The sequence below is a fragment of the Leptonychotes weddellii genome, chromosome 9 (genome assembly GCF_054177405.1).
Source record: "Leptonychotes weddellii isolate Sample4059 chromosome 9, ASM5417740v2, whole genome shotgun sequence".
Lineage (NCBI taxonomy): Eukaryota > Metazoa > Chordata > Mammalia > Carnivora > Phocidae > Leptonychotes > Leptonychotes weddellii.
The window spans coordinates 120,024,666-120,043,215 of NC_138377.1; the positions used below are offsets into that span (position 1 = coordinate 120,024,666).

At 42.2% G+C, this 18,550-nt stretch overlaps 1 protein-coding gene across 1 annotated transcript in view; it reads right to left on the reverse strand.

Moving 5' to 3' along the window:
* Positions 1–9,618: 9,618 nt before the first annotated feature.
* The window catches only part of NTRK3 (neurotrophic receptor tyrosine kinase 3), a 382,724-nt gene continuing 373,792 nt past the window's right edge, over positions 9,619–18,550 (reverse strand). Inside the window, exon 18 of the transcript XR_014148812.1 lies at positions 9,619–10,656. The gene's annotated coding sequence lies outside the window, so the exon portion shown is untranslated. The remainder of the gene's footprint in view (positions 10,657–18,550) is intronic.

Consider the following 18,550-nt stretch of genomic DNA (forward strand, 5'->3'; position numbering starts at 1 on the left):
TGTTTTTGATCTATTTATTAGTTCTGAAAGGATGACACTCTTGCTTTTCAATTTGCATTCTTAATTCCTGAAGGTCCCTCTTTCCTCTTTCAGTCTGCTGTGTATCCTCTAATTATAAAGTTTACTCAGCTAAAATTTCATTATTATTCGTTCTGTGATTCTGGGTGCTCTTGAAGAACTTCGTTTCTATTTTCTCTGGTCAAGACTTAGCTCTCTGAATGTGTTTTGCATGCTATTTTCCTTTTACCCACCTATTGATCCATCATTCATCCAGTTGCCTTTGTTATCTATATAACTTTGTTATATGAATATGTATGTACATAGAGTGCATCACTGCATTTTTTTAACTAGCTCTTTCTTAATATGGGCAGTTATGTTCAGACCTTCTATTTATTCTGATCCAGACTGGGTGAATTCTCTTTACACTCTTCCTAACTTAATTGAAATCTTCATCCATCAGCAAGAGTTTGGGGGTTGGGTATTATGGGTCATCAGTTTTTCTGTAGAAATCCAAGGAGGAAAGGACTGCCCAGCAAGGACCATGTTTTTGGAGGACTTGGTAAGGTGCAATTGTCCATTGACAGAATATTTGGCTACTATCCCAGCCATGACTGGACACGCTGGAGGTGTGGTTGGGTCTCTCCCCAGACAGAGTGGAGCCCTGGGCCCCAAGGAGCTCTAACCAAGTTCCCGGCCTCTGATAAGAGTCTCACCCAGTCAGCTGGGGCTTCTACACCACAGGGTTTGCCCCTAGTTTCCTGTACTCCCTCTGCCACTTATCCGCAAATCTCAGCATCTTTTTTCAAATTACATCATTTCTCCAGCATCACTTCTAGAGGCTGAGGGGAGGACTAGAAACCGTACCAAGTCCACCAGGATGTTCATTGTAAAGCCACTGCTTTTTAAATTTTATGGCATGAGGTTATACCCCAGTCCCAATTCGTTTCCTGCTAGTTCATTGTTTTCAGGTTCTTTCTCTTTTTATTTTCTTTTTTAATTATTGAGAGAGATTCTGTGCCTGTGCTTAACTCCATCATCTTTATACAGATATTCTTTCTTAGTTTATGATTCCTTTAAACAACATAATGATTCCTTTAAACAACGTGAACAACATGATTCCTTTAAACAACAATAATGGCCTTGGGTTTAGATGGCCTACAGACATTGGTGTGAAACCCATCTCCATCCCTTATGACAGTACTTTGCAACCAGGGTCAATTTTCCTGTCCCAGGGAACATTCAACAATGTCCAGAGAATTTAGATTATCATGACTGAGGGTTCTACTGGCATCTAGGGCATAGAAGACAAAGATGTTGCTGAACATCCTTTATGGTACCATCTGGTGGTACCATACTCACAGGAAAGCCACCCACAACAAAGGATTACCTGGCTCAAAGTGTAAATAGTGTCAAGGTTGAGAAACCTTGCCTTAGTAGCTGAGTGCATTGGGGCAATTTTTTTTTAACTTCCGTGAACTTTAGCAACTTTTTCTCTAAAATGAATGGCCAAGGGATGCCTGGGTGGCTCAATCAGTTAAGCATCTGCCTTCAGCTCAGGTCATGATCCCAGGCTCCTGGGATCGAGTCCCACATCAGGCTCCTTGCTCAGTGGGGAGCCTGGTTTTCCCTCTGCCTGCCACTCCCCCTGCTTGTTCTCTCTCTCTCTCTCTGACAAATAAATAAATAAAATCTTAAAAAAAAATGAATCTCCAAGACCATTGATAGATGACAGGTTTTTAACATTAATGATCATCTTAACAATATAATGATAATACCTTTCATTATTATCATCAGCATTATTAGTAGCAATAAAATTAACATTTTTTGAACAGCTGTAAAAATGCAAGCAATTACCTCACCTATTCTGACCTTTAATTATTGTGGACAGAGTTGAATTCACTTTGAGGGTGGCATTGTCTTTTGCTTACTCTTAACTGCTTCAGCTGTTGTTTGGTTGGTTGGTTGGTTGGTTGTTGTTTTAACTTACACTGTTTACCTTTTCCTTTTTAAAGAATCCTTGGCTGTTTATGAGAAAAGCAGCTTCTTCTTGCCTTTTTTTTTAATTGCAAGTATGTCTTTTGCTTGCCTACTTTTATGTAAATGCTTCATATTACACACTCCTCCAAACTCATTCAGCTGTATCCAGCGAGCAGCGGACAGGCCCTGGAGCGTAGAGATGGAATGATTCTTAGAGATCACCCAATCCTTGCCTTTTGCAGATAGAAAAACTGAGTCTCAGCTGATGGAGACTCCAGTGCCAGGATCAAAGTGTGAGGGAGGACCAACTTCCAGAAGGATGGCCGGAGAATTTGACCCTGGTGTTGGATCAGAGGGGTCCTGGTAAGGATTTTGACTTTGATTCTGTGAAACAAAAGGCTTAAGTGTTTTGCTTTGTCTTATTGGTAGAGAGTGGTCATAGTTGAAATAGGTCCAATGTTGGTTGTCTGCTGTGTAGCTAATAGCACAGAAAATTATCTTACGATGCTCCTGTCTCAAAACCAATAAAGTGGTTGGTGTCAGATGCCTGCCCACGAATAAGATGGCCTGACCCTGAGACCGCCAGGCTTTTCAGATTCTTCTTCTTCTTGCTTTCAAGGCATCAAGGCAACATGACCATGTCTCAGGGCTCATGGAAAGAGCTCACCCTGGCCCATAAAGGTAACACAGGAGAAAGGGACTGTGGCCCTGGCTCTGCAAGTTCATCCAAGCAGCTCAGACCTGCCTTCCCAGAGGAGGCTTGATGGGGAGCCTGCAATGTATGCTCAACCATGTGCAGGTACATACGTGACTGTCAGTCCTGTGAGTTTAGAATTTTTTTTTCGAAGATTTTATTTATTTACTTGAGAGAGAGTAGCACACGTGAGAGAGCGAGCACGAGCTGGAGGGTGGGGTAAGGGAGGGTAGATGTGGGACTCGATCCCAGGACCCCGGGATCATGATCTGAGCCAAAGGCAGATGCTCAACTGACTGAGCCACCCAGGTGCCCCTGTAAGTCCTGTGAGTTTATAAAAGCAGCGGAACATTGTAGAAAGAGCATGAGCTTCGGAGTCAGGTGGATCTAGGTTCAAATTCTACCTCTGCCATTTACTAGCTGAGTGACATTAGGCAAGTCAATTAATCTGAGACTCAGTTTTATCATTTGGAAAATGGGAATAATAAGGTCCACTGAAGCATCCAACAGATGGACCTTAAATGCTAGCTTGCACTTTCCCCTGCCCCTTTGTATCACTTTGTTTTTGACAGGGAGGATAAATTTTTACTTTTGTAACATTTAGTCCAGTTTTGAAGCTCTGGGAGCTGTTATTATTCCTGGATCCCTTAGTGGCTGCCTGTGACGTTCTCCTTATGAGACAGTCAGAGACAAATCACCATGACCAGGCTAGGGGAAGCGGAAGAGAGATGGATTGAATTTGGGCAATACTTGGAGAAGTGTGGAAGCTGGGCTTTCTTTTATTGTTTGATTTAATGGATCTTAAAAGGGCTTCACCTTGGGAGGCACAAATCAATAATGTAATGTCAGTGTTGTCAGGGGCTTTTCTGTCCACTTCTATAAAGAGAAAGCCTACCAGAGAGCATCCAAGCCCAGCCAGGGAGGCAAGGGGTTCCTAGAGAGGTGGGTGATGGAGACCACTCACAAGCAGATGAAGAAACAGATGAGGGTAGTGATGATGGTGATGGTGGTGATGGTTCCTACCATTTATTTAGGCCCACTAGGTGCAAGACACTGCACTAAACACTTTGTGTATGTCCTCACACAACCCCATACTGTAAGCCAAACATAGATATGACTATATATCTTTTACATATAAAAAAAAAAAAAACTGAGGCCAAGAGAAGCTAATGGCTTGTCCAATATCCCCAGTCAGTTAATGGATGAGGAAAGCTTTGGGAAAATGAGAGGGATTTTTCCTTCCTGCTTGTTTGAGAGACAGTGGTGATGAAGAAATCAGAAATTTTCCTTGAGAAATCCTCAGAGGTAATACCTAACAACATTTTCTTTGCAGTTAGACGGACTTAGGTTTGAATTCTGCCCTTGCCTCATGCCTGACTTTTTCCTACGGCAAGGAAATGAATCTTTCTGAGACTCAGCCTTCTGAGCCTCAGTGTCCTCCTCCGGAAATGTAAAGATAAAAAATAGATAAGTCAGGGGCACCTGGATGGTGCAGTCAGTTAAGCAAAACTGACTCTTGATTTGGGCTCAGGTCATGATCTCATGGTCATGAGATTGAGCCCTGCATCAGGCTCCTCACTGAGCAGAGAGTCTGCTTGGGATTGATACTCTCCCTCTCCCTCTACCTCTCCCCCTTCTTTCTCTTTCTCTCTCTCTCTCTGAAAAGAAAAGAAAAGAAAAAAGAGAAAAAGAAAAAAATAGTTAAGTCATAGGGGGTGATTATGATGGTTCAGTGAGGGTTTGTCAAGGTGCCTTGCCTGTCCAAGAAGGTGCTTGGTGAAAGTTAGCTTCTTCCTCAGGGACCTAGATGAGGGGCCAGAGCAGGGAAAGCTCTGGGTAGGAGCTCAGATGGAGACTGGAACTAAGGGGAATCCCATCTGTGGGCATAATACTGGGGAAAAAATGCAACAGTATGATGGAAAGTGGCCTCCTTTCTCTAGAAAAAAAGGTGAAGTTCCTATGAAAGAGATGTAGCAACATTTTCAAAAAAATGCCCCTTGTCTCAGGGAAATTTGCTGATCAGCTATTTCTGGATGGAAACAGAGAGGGAGTGGAAAACACCATCATACATTTAGAGAGGGACTGGAAAACACCATCATAACTCTTTCTGGGTCTTCCGGCCAATCTTCGATCTCTCCCAATTTAACATGAGAATCTTTGTGGAATTTGAGAGTGACTTCTCACCCTGACTCCTTTGATTATGCTCAAATCATGGAGACTTAACCATGAGGAGACCATCAACTCAAGATGAGTGGGTCCAACTCTCTTCTGTCCATGTGAACCTATTGAAGAGTTGAAGACTAGTGTTCCTTTGGTCCCACCTGTGGACTAGTAAAGGAGCAATAAGGAAAATGACACAATTCCCATCAACCAGACAGGATCTAGCATGCTATATCCTACCCTACCAGACCTCTTTCACATGGCCAAACACCATGTTGACTCTAAGTTACTCTTTGTCATTTACTCCCACTGGTTCTGAATCACAAGAGACATCCATCATAGATGTCCATATCCCTAACACATACACAGGTGTCTGGCACAAGGCACAAGAAGCAACAACGAAGTCTTCTCATTTTGGGATGTCAGGGCCCTAGCCTCACTCTGACAAACACAACTAGGGGCTCAGAGCCCAGCTCATCCCAAAAGAGGACAGAGTCCCTGATGGGCATACCATCAATAAATACTGGAGCAGATGCCATGAAATTCCAGTCAGAAGAATTTATAATGTGAAGTCAAATATTATATAGTGAGAAATAAATAAACAGAAATTGTCAGTCAATGTCCTGGCAGCTGGGGCCAGCATCAGAGGCAGTAAATGAACTAACTCCATAAATCACATTTATGACCAGCCCCATTGCGTATAACTTTGCCAGTGGGGCTCTCCATTATGTAGCAGTGGCTTGTTCCATCTCATAGAGATAGGAAATGAGCAGAGCCAGTGTGTCCCTAGTGTTTTAGACCATGATTGAGACATCACCCTGCTCTCTAGGTCAATGTAAGCAAAAGGTTTCTGGCTTCCCACCTGGAGCAAAATCCAGGAGAAGGTCAAGGCTCCTGCTGAATACTGGTTAGATGTATCTCAAAGCCCTAGAACGTACCATACACAACATAAGGGCAAAAAGAGTGAGAAGTTGACTCTGTTCTAGGAGGAGTTATGCGAGTCTTTTTATCAAAGACTCTTCCCTTGGTCATCATCCAAGTCATGAACTAAAATTCTGTCCTCCTTTGCTTTCCCAGTGCATCTTATTATACCCTTGCTCTCAGCAATCTAGACCATCTTCTCTTCACTCTGGGATCCGGAGTACAAGGAAGGTCTCCAGGCTCTAGCACATTGTAGTACATCTAACATAAGAGCACTCCTAAATTTATTACATGATAAATGAATGAATGATTACCCTAAAAGAGTCTTTCAAACTGCATTTCTCTTCTGTTTTCTTGGCTTAGAACCTTCCACTGTGGTCTTGGGCAAAAGCTTCTATCCATGTGATAGGAAGGATATAGTGGTGGGTAAGAGTGTATACATTAAGCCCAGTTGCTGGGTTCAAACTCTGCCTCTGCCTCAAGTAACTGGGCAGCCTTGGACAGTTACGTAACCTCTGAGACTTGATGAGCACATCTATACAACAGAAATATTAATATCTGTCCCCTCAAAAGAATTGAAGCTTGGCAAATAGTGACTTCTGACCTAAGTATGAATGCCCATTACCCTGTCTGGGCAACTTTCCTATTCCATGGCCTTTTTCCATTATATTGTAGCATTTGTCAGATAAGACTACTTGAGCCGGAGCGACTAAAGGGATGTGTGCATGTTCTCAAAAGTCTGAGGAGAAAAGGACTATGGCTGAGACACTCAAGAGATTCGTCGATTTAATCCAAGGACTGTGCTTTCCCCTGAGGTATGGCTACCTGGCAATGAGCTGTGGTCAGAAGATGGCCTTATCCAGCAAATTCTCCCAGGCTATACCATCCAGCTCTCCATAATAAGACTTAAACTCCCAGAGAATTTTCCAAGGAAGCTGCCCCTCCCTACCTTACTACTTTAAAGTCATTCCCTGGCCCTTGCAGCTCATCAGCAAGTGGCAAGCAGGGCAGTAATTAGACACTCTGCTGAGCCCTGCAGTGGCAATTTGAATAATTGAGAATATTGCAAGCCTTGGTGATGGAGGGAAAAGAGAGGCTAAAATAGAACATCTCCCTGGTTAATAACTAAGTGACCTTGAACATCCCAATAGGACGAAGGAATAGAGAGTGTGGCCCAGGCCAAGTGCCCTCACCATGCCTTGAAATATTAAGATAATGTGTTCTCAGAGGCTCAAGCAGTATTCCTTGGAGCTCCCTCCTATATATGTCCACAATCCATGCCAAGAATTAACCCCTCACCAAGGACATCAGCTTTGATAAATTTGCATCTCTACTTTGTGTCTAATGAGTGCAATCTTGGCACGTCTGCCATTGATGCCATGAGAGGCAACCTCCGGGTTTAGTTTCAAGGATGGCCAGTTGCTGTTTCAGAAGTTTGTTAAGTGGTTGCTTCTCTGTGTCACCCTGGGGTGATGATTTTTTAGAAGCATGATGTCTTTATAAGACAACAGTATAGACCATATTCTCCACTATAGAAAGAGGCTTTTATTTGAGAGATTGTTCCAGCTTTTGTTTACCTGAGAATCCTAGCTACATGCAGGTAGTTGAATGAGATTATCAATCAAAGGCCTTCCAGGCCCAGAAGTCCATAAACTTATCCAATCCTTGGATTCTCATTCCAAAGTAAATGCCAAATAATGGGTGACAAGATTGTGAGGACACTCTGAAGTGCAGATGCCTTTGGCCTTTGTGTGGAGTCTTTGGCCTTTGTGTGGAACAAGAAGGACACCCTGGAGAAGTATGGACAGAGGGTTTCAGTACACAGGATAGGATCTGCTGTCTCTCACTGCACTTCAGTCAATTGCCATCACTGATCTAAATAATGGAAAAGCCAAGCCACCAGGCGTAGACTTTGGAAGACATTCCAAATCCTACTTTGAGAAGCATCTACTGTTGCCTTCAGCGGCCCAGTGCTGATACCAGCGCTGCCATAGGAAGCCACGGATGCAAGGCCAGACACAGACCAGGGAGGAGAGATATTTACTCATAACTTCCGTGTTGTCAGGTTGCTCAGAAATCTGAGTGGTTTTGGTAAGTGAGGTGCACGGGGCATAGTTGTAGCACTTGGAATACTGTAAAAATGATCTGGGTCTTGAACAATGAGAAATTCAGTTCAACTCAACAGATGTCTATTAAGTATGTACTGTGCACATATCACTGTACAGACAACATTAGCCCTTGCCTGGAAAGATTTAATCCAAGTTCCACTTACTCATCAGAAGAAAAAGTGTATATACCGAGGATTTTTGCTCCAGGTCTACAAGGGGCCTAATTAATTATGACCTTGTAATTTATATGACCATGTGGCAAGGGCCAGGTGAGAAGTATGGTTTATTACAAGGGAAAATTGAAGGACAAATGTTTCTGTCCTTTAGATATGCCAGCTTCTTTCAAAGGGATATAACCTTCAAAAAGGCCATGTGGGTTTCTTCCCACTCAGAGCCGTACATAACATGCATTTTTTGAAAATTGGTATGAGCCGGTATTCTAGGGATGATGACATGTTCGATACATAGAGATTTCAGAGAGATTTCTATTGTCTTCTGAAACCCAAATGTGGTGTGGTAACTTGATCCTTAGCAATGGGCTTTGAAGGGGGTTATGCTTAGAGAAAATGGACAAGTATACCATGTGATACGGACAAGCAGCTGGTCTAGAAAGGGTTGGAACATGACCTGGGCTCTTGATTTTCCTGAATTTAATTCTTTTTTTAATACCATGTGATATATCTATGTGTGATAAGATCTAAACCCTTCAACTGGTAGCTTTCAACCACAGTAACTTGGCCCCCCTGGGGGACATTGGGCAATGTTTGGAGACATTTCTGGCTGACACACCCTGGGAGGGAGACAGAGGAAGAGGATTGCTTCTAATAAAAATGCTGATAAATGTCCTACAAGGCACACGTTAGCCCCCAGCATCAGAGAATTCTCTGGCCCAAAATATCAGCAGTGACGAGGTAGGGGAACCCTGCCTTAAATCTTTCCAAACCTCTGTTGACCTGTCACGATTGAAATTATAATCTGAACCTCCCTGCCTCTCTCCCACAACCCATCTGTGCTTTTGAAAGAAATTAATGGAAGTCTTGAAATTTCATTATAGGAAATACATTATATGAAGGAAAGAAAAAAGAAAGATGTGAAGAAAGGAAGGGAAATTGGAAAGAAAAGAAGAAAGAGAAGGAGTTTTAAAGTAATTAGGTCTTCAGGTGCGTGGGTGGCTCAGTCCGTTAAGCAGCCGACTCTTGATTTTGGCTCAGGCCGTGATCTCAGGGTCCTGGGATTGAGCCCAGCCCTGGGCTCCACATTCAGCAGGATGTGTGCTTGAGATTTTCTCTCTCTCCCTCTGCCCCTCCCCCCACTTTCACTTGTGCTCTCTCTCTAAAACAAATAAATAAATCTTCAATTAGGTCAAAGAATCCTAAAATCTTTGGGATAAAAGAACATTCAAGGGAGCATATTTTATCCCACCTTAAAAATGTAACTGAAATTACTGTAACTAGGAAGTTGAGTAACAGCATTTGTGGGGTGACAAGATAACACCATGACATAGAGCTGGGCCCTGCCTCAAATCATAAATGTGTGTATGTTTTTCTTGAAACACTTATCTCAATCCAATATTCAACTTAGGGGCTACCTTAAACATTGTGCAAGCTACTTTTACTCTCAGCACACCAGGGCCCCAACTCTCAAGATGGTACAGGATCCTACAATCTTTGCACACATTTGGACTTTTCCAAATTTCAATCTACCTTTAAACACAACACACTTCTCTACTAAATAATGAATCCAGATAAAACAAGGGCATTCATGTTTTATACTTTATTTGAGAAGAGACCCTACATAAACTATGTCAGGAGGATACAGGTCTACACACGATTTCATCAATCAATAAATGGAGTCATTAACATAACATTGAAGATATGATACCATGAGGAAGACAGACATATGACCAAGAAGTATTTACAACTATCACATATGATATATTTATATTGGAGATGGATATATACATATATACATGTACATGTGCATATACATACATATGTCCATACATACACACACATATATACATATATATGTATAAAATGTTTTTAAGCAAAAACCAAGAGAAGAGTTTGCCTTCTTGTAGCAATTAACCATTTGAAAGTGAAGAATGGTTGGTTTTCATTAATGTCATGGTGTTAAATCTCCGCCCCCACATTTAACTTCAACACTGATAGATTCCAATGAAGACACATGTTTGCCTTGAGATGGAAGCATGAGGGTGAAGAATGGGTTGATAGGTACGGAGCTGAGTGAAGGACATGCACAATGGGAGAAATGACCTTTGGTGATACCATTAAATCATCCTTTTGTATTAAACATAAATTATTAATACAATTTAAAAAAATAATTTTCTGTTTTCTTTTGAGGTTGGGGAGGAAAGTAGGGTGGGGTGGGGAATAGAGAAAGGGAGGGCACTTGCCTTTTCAACACATCCCTTAATATCAACTGAGAACATATCCCCCCTACCCTGGGGCCATCTTACCAAGTTAGAATCCGTATTTTTTGCATAAAAGACACCTTTACATAAGAATTATATTTAGACCATGAGCCTCTTCTGTGAAGACAAATACAATCATTTTAACTAAATTGATTCTCTAAGACTTGCTAGGATGCAAATAAATTTAGCACAGCCAATGGATTTATTTGTCATAAAGGAAAAGAATGGAAAAAAATAGTACCTCATGGAAGGGGTTACTATTAGTAAAACCCAGTTTACTAAAACCTCAGTCACCCATTTTAAGTTAACAACTTTGGGATCCAAATGATGGGAAACAAGCATGAGCAGCGCTTTCCAATGGCCTGGGGAAAAAAATAAACAAGGATCATGATGGAATATTTCTAAGTCATAAAATAGAACTAAGGAACAATCCATTGAGATTAAAATAAATGATGTAAAATCCAGTTGAGCACACCTCAGCAATGCCACTGTCAAGGTCTCCACCATGAACGGTGCCTTGGCTATACTCTAGCCACTGTTGAACATTTCCCAAGCCATGCCACATTTTCCCCCCTAAACTCTGTAAGATTAGCTTGGCCTCAGAACATGTCCACATGCCATCTACACCACTGTTCAGCAGTTGCCATAATCCAAGTAATGCCTCAGATGGCCAATATATTTATATAAACATTGGGAAACACACACAAACACATGGGATCAGACAAGATATAATCACTTTACATATATTTAGTACAGAAAGCTTAGGGATAGAGGTGAAAATCAGCTATAGCAGCACCCAAACTTCATTTGCAAAATTCTTCTCTGAGAATATAACATCCTACTAGTGCACTAAGGTAGGTACCAGCTGATTTTCCAGATATTGAAAGTTTGCTGCACAACATCAGCCTAAAGATAAAGGGACATGTAATGTCCAGTAGGAAACAAATCAGTGTACATCATTTACATGGCAATAAATCCTTCATTTCCCTTGAAATAAGATATGTAAAGTAGCACTTAGTTTAATACAAGTTTTGTTCTGCTTTAGACCTAGCTGTAAAAAGCCATTCATGCAAAAAATTACCTCCAGTTTTAGCTGGATGTTTAAAGGACACTTCTCCTGAAAACAAGTCCCTTTCACATAGGGAAGAGGGAAATAATCCCACTCAAGACAGCCAGTGTTGACTGACAGTGGAAAATACAAGACTTTGGTGTTTGTAGGGCAATTGCCTTGAGAACCCAGAAGTAGCACTGAGCTCACCTCTAAGTAGGCAGAGGGCTAGAAGTGCCCTTGAATGTTGTAGGAATTTTCCAGAAAAAGTATTGAAAACCTCCATACAATTTTATTCTCTGGCCTGTTCCCTCCTGAGGCTTTCATTGGCATCACCTCTACCTCTGAAGTCTGCTTCTGTATCTCCAGTCTCAGACCACATTTCTCCCTGGCCAGTGGATCATCTGTTTCCCACCAGTCAATCTGCAACTCCTTCCTCTCTGTTTTAAGGAAAGAAAATTTCTCTTATCGAGCTTTCCTATAGCTGTTGGTCTTTCATTTACACATTTTTTTTCTAAACTAAGATTGTTCCTTGATTTCAATATAAAACAAAGCTCCTCCATCATGAATGACTTGAATAAAGAATTGACTCTGCCTTTTTTGCATGGCAAGTGTGAGCACTGGAATGGGACACCCTTAAGAGGACAAGTCACAGAGGGGACTGATGGCTTCTCCTCAGACCCACCGCAAGGTTAAAAATCACAGTTTCTTTGAACTTCTTCCTGTGAGATTTGGCTCTAGACTGCTGCTATCTACCACTTGATTTACCCTAAAAAGAATCTCTTACAGTCATAGACCACTAAATGTTATGAATTATGATAAGCAAGACTGAAGGTGGGGGGCAGGAATAGAAGAGAGGGTACTAGGGGAGTGTTCAGAGCCTTGGATGGTCCAGAGGCAATTGAAATGGAATTTATTTAACATCTGTGAAATAGAAGACAGTGTTTAAGATGAAATCTGCAGTGACTGTCTTGCTTTTCCAGCCCTGGAGCCATCCTGACAAAAGTGAGGAGGACACAGCTTGTTAGTTAAGAGAAGACAATGCTACCTCTAAGATGAGTCTATGCACTATTGTGCTAAATGACAGCTGGCCAATCACAACACAAAGTGAAAGCATTTGCTTCTATTATGCTCATTTTCCCAGGGCACCACTTCAGTCTGGCCTGATGAAGGCTTTAAGAAGCCATTTGCCGTCTTAAAGGTAAAGTCAGATGCTGAATAGGACTCAGGACTGAAGGGCAGCTGCTGACATTCAAAGCAGTGCCCCGCCCTGGGTCTCCAAAATGCCTACCAACAGCATCCCTGCCCCCTTTTCTGTCCCTAAAGGTCATAGCTCCTGTTCAACTCCTGTGAAATATTGCCTACAATGCACACAGAATGAAACATATACTCGTACACCATGGGAACTGTGCAGACATTTTTAAAAGGAAGGAATTGCCAATAATCAGTCCCCCTCGTGGGACTTTCCAAGTCAACGGTGCCACGTGAAGATTTTACACAGGGGCTTCCTCTGCCAAAGAGTGCCCTCCACTCATGTCTAAGTGTCTTTCTTTCTACTCCTCTGAGCCAGGAGACTTGGCTGTGTTAGTCCAACCCCCATCATTTGTTAGCAAGTCAAGAATGTGACAGAAACAGCTAAGCCACTAGGCTCAGAACTAAATAAAAGATGTAAGCACCAGAACTTAAGAATAAAGTCTTGCAGGTTGAGGCCCCAATGGATAAGAAGTAAAGGAAAAACCTACCCTTCCTTGCCTGTAAGGCCAATTAGGATAGAAGGAGTTGGTTCAATTGAGGGAGGTGTTTGCTGTCCCTGGTGCTGAAATCAGATACCCAGGAATCGAGGGCAGGCCCGAAACTGTACCTTCATCAAAGCGAAAACTCTTTCAGCAGAGGCTGACTTTAGGTGGCGGGTCCCCAAATATGTTTCGAGTGTCCCTTTTTATGCCATTTTAAATGAAAGTAGCCCTGAAGTGACCCTAGTTTTCCTGCAGGATGGAGTTAATGCATTGCCGTAATATTGGTGGGGAAGTTCATCCAAACTACCTTCCCATTCAGGCCCTACTAGCATATTCCCTCATGTGATTCAAGGACCCCCAGCTGTCAGAAAAGAAGCCTACAAATGGATGCAGCATGAGGGACTGCAGAAATTGCCTACTGACTTCTTTTTCCTGATACTAATTACAGACATGGGATTGATTTGGCTTGCTGTGATTAAAAGTTTCTGAAGGAAATATTTGGGTAAAACTTTACCACACACTGGAACATCGGTTCCCAAATTCCTCCCCACTCCTAATTTTAGTGTCATATTCTGAGAAACCGAACAGAGCTTTTACTATGCTTAAGAGAAGTTCTAAATTCATAATCATAACTACTTCCTAACTGGCCATACACCCCTCTTTCAGCCAACACAAACACACACACACACACACACACACACCCCATCTCAGAAAGTGAAACCTACTTGAGAAAGAACATAATTCTTCCTTTAACAGTACACAAATCTTTGCCAGAGAAAGCAGGACTGCTGTTTTCTCTCACAAAGTGAGAGTTTTCTTGTCCCAACTTGCTTTCTTTTCATTGCATTTTGACAATGCCCTTGAGCTCACCCGCTATGGCCCACACACATAAACAAGAAGTGTCTTTGATTCTGTTGCACCCTAGAAAATTAACATGGGTCATTTTTGGTTGCCTCCAACTACACTGGGCTTGGGGGAAATTTTGCTTTCAGACATGAACCATAATCAATCTTTTCCAGCCTTAAAAAGGAAATATTCCAATGACCCCCAAGAAAGGCTAAATTCTCAGAGAGAGGAAAGTAAAAAAAAAAAAAAAATTAAAATAGGTTCTTGTTCTTGTTAACATATTACATCAAATTTTCCATATCCAGTGAGTTATTTCTCGAACAATACCTCTGAAATCCTTAAGTAATCAGCCTTGTCACTAGGAAGTTACACACTGAAATGGCTTGTTCAAGGCAGGCCTTCACAGTAGTGTGGAGGTCATCTCCTCAGGATTATCAGAATGAATTATGGAACACTGCCCTGAACCAGCCTGCCTTCTCCAATTTCACACCATAATTTAAAATCCTAGTCATAACCCAATTTGGACTCTCATTTCAAAGAAAGCTGAAATGCTGTCTGCTGGACAGCTCCAGGGAGAAAAATCATCTGCACAGAGTTCCAGCATGGAGATGTGGCTTTTCTATATAAAACAAACAAAATTGAGCCCAAGGTAAAAAGAGAAAAGAGAAGCCTAAACTTGAGCAAAGTATGTGTGGATTTGTTAGGATTTCAGGTACTCGGCTTTATTCTGATTCCTCTCCGGAGTGAGCAAAACCTTTTTCTTTCTTTCTTTTTTTTTTAAATCATGCACAGCTCTCAGTCAGTTACATCACACCTGGTTGTGGCTTGAAGATCTAAAGGATATCACACTCTAAAGATTCAACTTGCCAAGTAGTCACCATTGCAAGGTACTTAAAATAGTGGCTGATGTTGCAAACACCTGGGATTTTTTTAGGGGCTGTAATGACTTCACTGTTGTAACCTTGGCAATCTGGCCTCCGGATTTACTGTTGGGAGTGGGGAGGTTCATTTTCAATCAGATGCATTTCTCAGTGGGAATCCCACTCACACCTATTTGTTGGTGCTCAAGGCTATCAGAAGCGTGGTTTAGCATTTGGTCTTCACTCAAGCAGTTCATTCCATCTTAAGGTTATTTCCCCATGTACAAAATGCTGGCCCCAAAATGAACGTAATACCGCTTCAGGATCATTATCATTTCGGATGCTTCCTGCAAGATTAGTTTTACCACCCAATTTATAAAGGAAGCTTCATATAGTCTTCAGTTAAAAAACACTACGTTTAAATCTACAGAATCTCATAAAATCAACAATGGATGATACGGAGTTAAATGCAGCAGGAGATGCCATTTTGCTATAAAATGTTCAGGGTTCCAGGCTTGAAAACAAAACCTACCAACAATCCTTCTTCAGTGACAAAGCCAAATGGGCAAACCATCCTCTTTCTGCTTGTATTTCTGTAAAGGTATTCACCACCTCTCATGCTCAATGGCCACTCAAAAAGGAACACACCAGTGCTGTAATCTAGAAACCGAACTGCAGGGGGGATTTAAGAAATCCCTCAAAACAAGACACATTCCAGAGCAGCTCACAGCTCAGCACCAGCAAGCCTTTTTGCAACACTCACTGACAGAGTGGGATTTACCTATTCGAGGGGTCTTGTGGCGCTCACAGAGGACTTTGACAGCTATGACCTCATTGGGTGCTCACTAGAATCCTCTGTGACAGGAAGGGGGTTGTTAGCAGCTTTTTTTGTTGACTAAGAAACTGAAGCACAGAAGGGATAATGTTTTTCAGCAGGAAGCAGAGCTCAGAGGTCCACTCTCCTAGGCCCAGCATATCCCTCCACCTCACTTGCCATTTGATCATAGACAGTATTTAAAATAGATCCGTCTTTCCTAAAGAAATAAAAGTGAAAACAATTAGAAATTGCATTGAAAATATTAGAAGGATAAGAAAAGAAAAGAAACAACAATACTGAACCATCCCCAGAGTTATGAAAAAAATGATGTATTTTTTAAAAATAGGGGTTGGGTTAGACATGATGAATTTGTTTTTAATAGTAAATGTGGATAGTCGATCATAGTTCATTATTGTGTTTTCAGAGCCATGTCAAGGACAGAGTTGATGCATCTATTGATACATAATGATCTGTGGAATAGAGGGTCTAGTGTCCCGGTGATTTCTCCGGTGATTTCTTCTACCTCATTGTTCCCGAAAGAAGGGAGCATGTTCTCAGGTTCATTTCTGTTCTTACGGTATAAACCTTTCTTGTGCTATCACAGTAAAGATCTCATTTGATAGAAAAAAGCCTCTTATCCCCCTCAAGATTTAGATGCTGCAAATCTTTGTGTCAATATTATAGCCACTCCACTAAATAAATATTTTGCTGACATGTGATGCTCCTCGAAAACAAAAAAGAAAACCATGGTTTACCATTTATCAGTATATTTAACAGCCAGAAAAAAAAGCCAGAGAAATTAGAAGGAAAAGCTGTTTGTAGCAGGCTCTCCTTTCCCAACCCAGCCGGAAGGAAGGGATGACTTCTAATAGGCTTGTTGTCCCAGAGTCTCCTGTGCAAGGGCAACTGATGAGGTGCTAATGAGGAGCTAATCACTTGGTCCACAGAGCTGGAAAGAGACAGGGATGGCTGCGAGAGCACACTGTTTTCTTCTCCAGAAACCCAGGCTCCATCACAAGTGGGGCTGATGCTCAGGCTAGGAAAGAGGGAGATGCGCCCAGAGGGCTTCCGCTGACTTTTCAGAGACAAAAGCCAGCCTTTAAAGGGTGGTGTAGAGGACAGCGGAAGGACCAGAGGAGTTCAGAGTTTGGACGGCTTTCCACGGCAGGTGCAAGAGATGAACTGACTACAAGGTGGAAAGGGGGGTGACTCTGTAGGGTGGGAGGTGTGCACACTTGTACTCGAGGAGACTTGAGAAGGTATGCTTTATCTTCTGATGGCTGGTCAGAGCAGTGGGTGAAGTAGACCGGCTTGCCCGGTCACTGGAACCAGAGAAGGGGCTAGTCTGCAACTAGTGGCCAGCTGCCCCGTTTTACTAAGGACACTTCCACCTTGGGCTGGATAATTGAGGTGACTTGTGCACAGTCACCCACCAAATAATACCCAGTCCAGCCTGCTCACTTCCGACCCAGGACGGCTTCCATGTCCTGCAGAACATCTAACCTTCTCAGGGAAAATCGGACCCCTTCCCATCAAGTTCTGATTCAATCTGAATGTTTGAGCCTTCTACCTAATTGCTTCAGCTCCAAGAAAGCTTCAGGAATCCGCTGGAACTAATTCACATTGGTATCTGTACTTAGCATGAATTCTTCAAGCCAAAATTCAGTGCTTCTCCACCCCCATCCCCCAAAGTTAATTAAATAAAATCCACACCAAGATTTGGTTTGGTTTTGTGTTTCTCTGAGAAAACTAGTCCAGCCTTTAAATATGAAGGTTCTGAAAACTTAGGATTTAGTCTCCTTTGAAAAAACCCTAACTCCATAAATGATCCATAGTGGAGAAAGTCAAAGGCTGTGTGATATTTAAGAAAAGAGATGAGCTACGGGCGCCTGGGTGGCTCAGTTGGTTAAGCGACTGCCTTCAGCTCAGGTCATGATCCTGGAGTCCCGGGATCGAGTCCCGCATCGGGCTCCCTGCTCAGCAGGGAGTCTGCTTCTCCCTCTGACCCTCCCCCCTCTCATGCTCTCTCTCTCTCTCATTCTCTCTCTCAAATAAATAAATAAAATCTTTAAAAAAAAGAAAAGAGATCAGCTATAGATAAGTTTAAGAAGCCACATGCCGGGACTACACATATTTGCACACACATGCACACAGGCTCAGTGGAAGCAACACAAAGGCCACATTGGCTTGTTGAAGCATATTGGAGCAAGAGGAATACAGATGCATTTGTGTGTTGGGGGGGTGTGCAGATGTAAGCGTGTACACAAGTATGGTAAGTAATGAAAATGAAAGAGGAATGTCATTTGCACTATGCGAGCTTGAGCATTAGAACAAAACACAACACTTATAATTGCTTTTAAATAAAGTCATCAGGCTTGCCTCTATATGACTGTGACATTATTTGGCCCAGAAATCTATTTTTCCCAGTCAATAACCATAATGTCCTTGAGCTGGAAGCTTTCATTTCTCCTAAAGAAATATCTAAGAACATACAAGGAGATTGTTACTCATATTCAAGGCAAGAGGCAAAGTAGGAAAAACAATTTCAGAGAGAATCAGAATCAGGAAAACCCCAGAGAAATATGTTCTCTGGAATTCACGGTATTCTCAAACCCCGAGGTAAGCTTCCCAAGACAACTGTGATGATGCAGAGCCGCTCTAAGTAGTCTGAAGGTGAAGGAGTCTGAATCTAAGGGAGCAGCCTTTTCTCAAGCCTTCTGATGTAATTAATAGCCTTCATTTGTAGAGAAGCTGTCATTTCAGCTTTGAGGTTTCTGCTGGCTGAAGGGTTTGGGTCCTGCTAGAGCCCACCACCCCGTAAGGAGAGAGCTGATAAGCCGGGGCTTAGATGACAGGTACACACTCTGTCCCAACCAGGAGAAGAAGGAGCTGGGACTGCCTCTCTCATAAAGAACATAGGAAACACCTGCACAGACCCAGGGCAAGTCC